Below are 7,863 nucleotides of genomic sequence, written 5' to 3' on the forward strand. Positions count from 1 at the left end.
TTCTGCATCTGTACACTTAAGTGCAAGATGGGGTTTGTTTTGTTTTTTCAACACCAATTGCCAACAGTTGGAACCCCAGCATGGGGGGTCGGGGAGGGAACTGTACCCCCACCTGTGTTGTGGGGCTGAAGGCTCCTGAGCCTGTAATTTACACAAGGAGAAAGCTCCCATTGAAGTTAATGGGATCACACCAAGGTCTACCGAGGTTGGCATCATCCTTCCCACAGTGGCCAAGTAGATGCCCATGGGAAGCACCCCCAAAACAAAGAAGGGGGGCAGGAAGTTGCTAGCTCTCTTCTCCTACAGTTGTTCTGTATTATGTATTCAGTCACATGCTGCCTTTGAATGTGGCTCATATACTTAATAACTGTCTTACCCTCTTTTAAGCCATCTCAAACAGTGGTCCTTGCTACATCTTGTGACCAGGAATTCCACAGAATGAGGAAGTGCTTCCTTTGGTCTTTCCTGTGTCTCCAGTCGATCCATTTCATCGGATTACTCCCAAGGTCGGGCATTAGGGTTGGGCGCATTGTGTCCCAGGCGAGCCAAACAGATGCTTCAGGTCCTTTTATTTATTTTTAGGAGTGCTGGAGAATCGGTGTGCAATCTGAGCTCAGGGTCAGAGCATGCAGAAGGCCTGCCTTAAAGCCTCCCCAATAAGTTGGTTGCAAAAGTGCAATTTCAGCCTGGAACTTTCTAGCTAATTACCTTAATCCTTATGCTATGCTTGTCAGGGTGGGTGTGGGAGATGCAACCTTAGAACAGATAGCTGCAGATTACTCAAAGCAAACACACAAAGGCATTCATTATTACAGCAAAAGCAAGGCTTTGATCCCCCACGGATCTGGCAGGGCCCTGTGAGCACAGGATGTCGGTCGAACTAGACAGGCCTTTGGTCTGATCCAGCACAGACAGACAGAAATTCAATCACACAGGCCTAGACTGGTCCTGTGCCACTGACCATCAACCACCACATGTTGCAGCAGTGAATTCCATAAATCAATTTCATGTTGTATGAAGGAATATTTTATTTTTCTTCCGAGTCTACTGCGAATCAGTTCCACTTGGTGACTCTCTGTTCCACTAACTACAATGGCCGATGGAGAAACGTTTATGTCTATCTCCTTTCGTCATGCTATTCATAACTGTATAAACTTCTTTATTTCTGTGTAAACGAAAAAGCTCAAAATGCTATTATGAGTTGTAGCCAATGCTCCTCCCTCTCAGAGCAGACCCATCAAAATTAATGAACATTGCTAAGTTAGGCAATTTAAAATTAAAAGAAGTGCTTTGAAATGCAAATCTGTTAAAAGGTAATAACTAAATAAGAAGCTTTAATGTTTTATGTTTACACCTATTTAGTAACAATAACAGTTACTAAGAATCACAGAAAGCCTGTAACATAACACATTTAACTTGTGTGCATTCAGCTTTGCATGCTTGGCAATTAAATAAAATAAATAAAGTGAGGGCAGGAATCCAGGAAAAAATAGACTTTGGTAATCCTACCCACCATGGATCCCAGTGTGTTTTGACTATAGGAGATGCTGGCTTTAGGTGTGATCCCTGGAATGTAATCACCAAAAAAAGTGTGGGCTTACTTGCATTTCATTTGGTCTCTGCTAGGCTCTTCTGCAGACCCTGGGCTGGTGAGCCAAACTCCCAACTTTGTAAAGCAGCCTGTAGGCAAATCTTGCTGTCATAGCAATGGCTTCCTCCTCACTCCACATTTTCCTCTGGGTTGGCAATGGGATGGGCCAGGCAGCACCCTCCAGGGGCAGGTTAGGCCGCAGGCAACGTCATTATATGCTTCGTTCCTACACCAGTTTAGAAAACTGAGGAGACCGCTACCAATTTCTCCTGCTGCTACCAATTCCTCCTTCTGCGCAACCTCATTAGACATTGCACTCTTCCTGAAGAAGCCAGAAGAAGCTTGGACTCCCAATGTTTCCTCCCCTCTAATTCACTTCTGTCCCAGATAAATCCAGGGTGATGGTGGTGGTGGTTTTAATGGTAGATTTTCTGTCAAGATACAGTTGATTGAGCTGCTGTGGGGAGGGAATGTTTTTTCACTTTCCCCCAGTAAATCAATGCCTCCCAAGCAAAACTGATGGCAGGAAATGCATTGCAGGCTCTCCTAATCCACCCCCTGGGCCCAAGGCCTGCAGATTTTCTGCACAGAATCTCCACTATGGGAATCTGAGGAGGTAGAGAGGCCTGGGAAGTATGGTGGGGCGGAGGGTGGGGTGTGTGTGATGAGGTCTGTAGATAAAAGGACCAACTTCTAACATTTGACAGATATTTGAGAGAATTTCCCACAAATAGTTCCAAATAATGAAAGGGAGGGTTGGTCCATTCCATGGTAGCTACATCAAAGCTCACTAAACTGCAAGGTACTTGTAAACTGCACAGGGAGGCAGACCTGTTGTCTGAGTCATGAATTGGCCTGAAGCTGTGCAAAATTATTCTAAACAAGTTACTATTAACACATAAAAGTAAAGTCAGTCCCACAGTGATGCAGTCAGGAAAAGTTTAGGCCCGAGAAGATGGGCTCAGATCCCCATAAAGTTCATTAGGTGGCCTGGGGTCAGTCACCATCTCCCTGTACCTCACAGGGTGGGTTGTTGTGAGAATAAAAATAGGGGGGGGGGGGCGAACCACATGGACCAATCTGAGCTCATGGGAGTACAGGCAGGATTAAAATAAGTAATAAAAAATAATTACTGCGTAAAGTTTACTGGCCTCGCCTGCCCTCATATAATCGTTCCTTTTTGGCCTGAGAGAAATAACAAACTTTTGTAAGGTGAGCTGGCAAATATATTTGCATAATTTACACCTCCCACCTTCAGCAGAAATGTATAATGGCTGCCTGGAGGCAACTCTTAGCTCCTCAGAAGCGCCCAGCCAAGGGGCTGTTTGCAGGCTTGTATTGACAGAGCAGTGCACTTTGCACCAGACATAATACGCCCGAAAGAAGCTTGCTTTTGCTTCTTGTTTGATGGAGTTAGAAAACGGCATGGCACCTGTGGCTGTCTAGAGCAGTGGTCATCTGCAGCCACCGACTATGTGGCTGACCCATTGTTAGTACTTTTCTGTGTGGGTAGGTTTAGTCACATTGTTAGAGCTGCAGGCTCAAACGGTAAACTACAGTATTAAGTGGCCACAGTGCAGCTATTGGTTGCATGAAGCCAATGTTGATTTTATTTTATTTGTTACTACCACCTTTGTCTTCCAAGGATCTCAAGGTGGCGTGTACATGGCTTACCTTCTCGTCGTTTCATCCTCACAGCAACCCAGTAGGTTAGGCTGTGAGATGGTGACTGGCTCAAGGTCACCCAGGGAGCTTCATGGCTGAGTGGGAATTCGAACCCTGCTCTCCCAGATCCTAGTCCAACACTTTAACTGTTACAAGCTGCCTCAAAGGGAAGCTGCCTCATGGGGGTCTAGATAGCAGGCAGCTGACACACATTCCCTAAGAAAAAGAAATGGAAACTTTCTCTACCACTTAAAAAAACAACGTTTGGCAGCATTTAGGTACCCAAATCTGCATGTTGTTCTTCCCCAGCAAAACATACAAATTAACTCTCAAACCCTGTAATTGTGAGGATTTCAAAGCTCAGGATGCGCCTGCCAAGTTGCTAGATCTGGTTTGGTAGAAATGTAGAGCTGGAAGGGGCTCGGAGGGTCATCTAGGTATCAAATCAAGGAGCTGCCACAGATTTCCAAGCATCCAAACCCCTCAGCACCCCTCCCAATGTCAATTTGTCCGCTGACTCAGAAATACTCCTCTATGCGGCAAAGGGTTCTGGGGTGTATTTTATCAGGGCTGGCTGAAATAAGACATAAATCCATAGACACTGTACAATCAGAGATTGTCTCACAGCAAAATATGAAGTGACTGTCGCACGGCCACAAGCTGAGAGGGCTAATGAGATCATGTCCTGTTTATTTGCTTCTAATAGATAACTAGTCAGCCACTGTGGTAAAATAATACTGGTCTGGGTGGGTCTTTGGCCCATCAGGGCTTCACTTAATGATCCTAGCTTTGTGTGTGGTGGAGTGAGAATGAAAGTGGTTGTGGGGCAGGGTACAGTACTGTATTTGTCATCTTAAATTGCTGTAATCATCGTGTATATAATATGGTTATACACAATATAGGTGTTTTGCCTATATTACTAGCATTCAGGTAGTTGGTTTATAGTCCTATGAGTTACAGGTCAAAAGATAAAACGTAATTTTGAGCATCTATGACACTATAATGTACCAAGTTACATAACTGATCCATCCAGCTTGTTATGTACTGAAGTTCTCACCCTGGACCAGCAGGGGGATACTGTAGATTTGTTGTTGTTTAGTCGTTTAGTCGTGTCCGACTCTTCGTGACCGCATGGACCAGAGCACGCCAGGCACTCCTGTCTTCCACTGCCTCCCACAGTTTGGTCAGACATGGAGTTTTCTTGGCAGGGATACTGGAGTGGCTTGCCGGTTCCTGCTCCAGCAGGGGGATACTGTAGATAGTTATGCAAATAAGGGATCGAAAGTGACGTTCAGTGATTGGATAGTTTTAGAAAGTTGTTACAGTAACGTTGTACTGGAGCTCTATATAAGCAGGCTGACTGAACCCTTGAGTTCAGTTCTGTCTTGGCTTGTGAATAAACAAGAGCTGTTTGAAGAATCACTGTGTCGTCTGATATGTTCACCCACAAGTTAACACAGCTCAGTATGGTCTACTCTCCAGGGTCCCAGCAGGGAACCTTCCCTGTCTTGGTTCTTGAGTCCTTTATTCGGAAATGTGAGGGATTGAACTTAAAACCTTCTTCTTTAAAGCATATGCTCTGTTACTAAAAATGCTACACGCAAAAATGCCTTTCTGCATCTGGTTGAACTCCCAGGAGTGAAGAAATTTGGTTTTCTCCTCAGGGTTTTTGGTGATTTCCACCCCTTGTTACCTGTTCCACACAAATTGAATGGTGTGAAGGGAAGAGGTTGCAATTGTGTGTTTATTTTTTAAAAAACAAAGCATGAGGAGGATTGGTCTTAACACCGGGCCTTTAGAACCACAAAGTCTGATTCAGGGCCACTCCTACCATTAGGCAGAGTGAGGTAGCTGTCTTGGTGGCACATGCTGACCGGTGGGGAGTGCACAGAGTTGCGTGTGCCCCACACCCTGCCCCCTAAGGTAGCCAGCTGTGCTCAGGTGTAGTGGAATATGCTGCCTCATCCCCAGTGTTAGCCTTCAATTTCCAGTCTGGTTAGCTTTTGTACATGGAATGCGGGGAGGCGCCGTCTTTGTCATTTGCCTCAGACAGCAAACTGTCTCAGGCCTATGGAGAAATTGTATCCCTCATTTGAAAAACTCGAATCTATTCATTATCATTTATTTCATTGATACCCCACCTTTCCTCCAAGAAGCTCAAAGTGGTGCATATATGCCCCCCTCCACATTGAACCCTGCAAGCACACCGTGAGGTAGGTTATGATGAGAGACAGCGACTGGCTCAAGGTCACCCAAAGAGCTTCATGACTGAGAGGGAGGCGTCTTGGACACATAATCCTACACTCCAACCACAACACCACACTGGTTCCCCTCTTCCCAGCTCCATACTAGTGGCTGAACATATTTGCCTTATTCATTTGTATTGCAAGTGAGAAAACTAGGAGGGCACATATTTATCCATGTCATGCTGTCCCAAGACAGTCTTTAAACCTCTTTTGTTGACCACCAGCATTATGCTTTCCATTTTTATGTCCGGAAGGTGTCATGGGCTTTGAAGACACTCAAACTCAGGATGCAAGGGAGAATCGTGCTAAGAGGAAGGCACTCTTGGCAAATCCACACCATTATCAACTCCCGCCCAGAAACCAATGTCCCCACCGTGGAAGGACATGTGGATCCGGAATTGGCCTCCACAGTCATTTACTGACTCATTTTAAAAACGGTGTTTATGGAAGACAATCCTACTCGGTTACGAGTGATCGCCGAAGAAGAGGAAGAAGAAGAAGAAGAAGAAGAAGAAGAAGAAGAAGAAGAAGAAGAAGCTGTCCCAAGAGTATGAGGTGTTGTCGTGTGTATGGAAATTGTGCACCGCCAAGGGGATATTTTCTCCTGGTTAGCCTGTATCCCCGTTATTCCAGTGCAGGCAGGAATAGTTCTTCCAGATGATGTTGGACTACAACTCCCAGAATCCCTAACCATTTGCCACGCTGCCTGGGGTTGATGAGAGTTGGAGCCCGACACATGCTCAGTCAGTAGAGTGTGAGACTCTTAATCTCAGGGTTGTGGGTTCAAGCCCATGTTGGGCAAAATACTCTTGCACTGCAGAAGGTGGAACTGGATGACCCTTGTAGAATGATTCTATGATAAAACAAAAACCCACTTCATGTTTGCAGCTTACCAATGTAACAGATTTATTGTGGAATAAACAGACTTGTTCAGATACAGGAAGGGTTATCCTCAGATATATGAGCAGGGTGGGACATTGCAAAGCAGTTGGGCCAAACCATGAAAGTAAGAGATTCTGTCTGTGACAATTCCAGGTCAAGCTTAAATGTATACAAGATAAGCATATCAACCATTCGCAACTTCAATAAGAGGTGCTAACAATGTCTTTCCAGTTTCACTATGCTAATTTAATATCAGTCTCCTGAGACAGACATGAATGCCAACTAACCAACCAAAGTGGAAGGAGAAACCATTATATTGTGGGAGGCTTAAATAAATAGAATAACATCAACTTATAAATTCTAGTTGAGGAAGTTCCTGTTAGAGTCTCCCTTTGAAGTCTCTTGGCTGGAAAGTAGTCAGTAGCAGAGTGTCCTAGACCAGGAGAAGGGAATGTTCTCCTGCTGGTTTCTGAAGGCTGCCATTTTTGATGTCTGATTTGTGTCCATTTCATTCTTTTTCATAGAGAATGACTTGTCTGCCCTGAGGCAGAGAGAGCAGCATTCTTGGCAAATTGCAGTTTGCTTATTAGGAGGGTTCTATTCCGCCCACTGTGACAATGTATTTTTAAATGGACTGGGTATTGTGTTATGCCCCTCAGGTACTGTTGTTTTAATTATGTAATTGCTATACTGGATTCTGTTTCAATCTCATTATTTTTTATTGCATTTTCGTGTTTGCAACCTGGGCCCTTGGGTGGGGGAGGGTTGAAAGGCAAGGTAATTGGTTTCATAAATAAACAAACCACCTCCTTTGGAAGGGGGTGGACTCTCCATTCTTGGAGGTTTCTAAGCAGAGGTTGGATGGCCATCTGTCACAGATGCTTTAGTTGAGATTCCTACTTTGCAGGGGGTTGGACTAGATGACCCTTGGGGTCCCTTACAACTAGAAGATTCAATGAAATAGATAAATACCATGGGAGGGTGGTGGCAAGCAGGCAAACGAGCCCCTGATGGTGTTACGGCTATCACTGTGGCTGTGAATAGTCACTGTGTTTATCTTGTTGACATGCGCATTATCCATGTTACCCGACAGGACTGTCCCAGCTGCTTGTGCACATTTGTGTGTGAGTGCATCTACCAACTAAGAGCAGATGCATGTGATCTTTTCACGCGTGTGATGAAGTGGGCTGAAGTGGCTCGAGTTCACAAACTCTTCTACTACAATAAATCTGCATGGCTTTAAGATGCCTCAGGATTGTGTTGTTTTTTGTGGTTACCCTTCTGGAAGTGATATAGAAGCCATTTTCCAGAGGCACTGCCACTTTCTTCTTGTTGAAGAGCTCTTGGGGAATTTCAGGGTTCCAAGGAAAACATTTGGGATACACTAGGCAAATAGGGGAGATGCTTTAATTTGAAGTACAAATTAAGTGTCAAAAAAAACCTTATCAGGTTTTTTTCACACCTCAGGCAGGAGGGTAT

The sequence above is a fragment of the Podarcis bocagei genome, assembly GCF_964188305.1.
Source record: "Podarcis bocagei genome assembly, chromosome: 13".
NCBI lineage: Eukaryota > Metazoa > Chordata > Lepidosauria > Squamata > Lacertidae > Podarcis > Podarcis bocagei.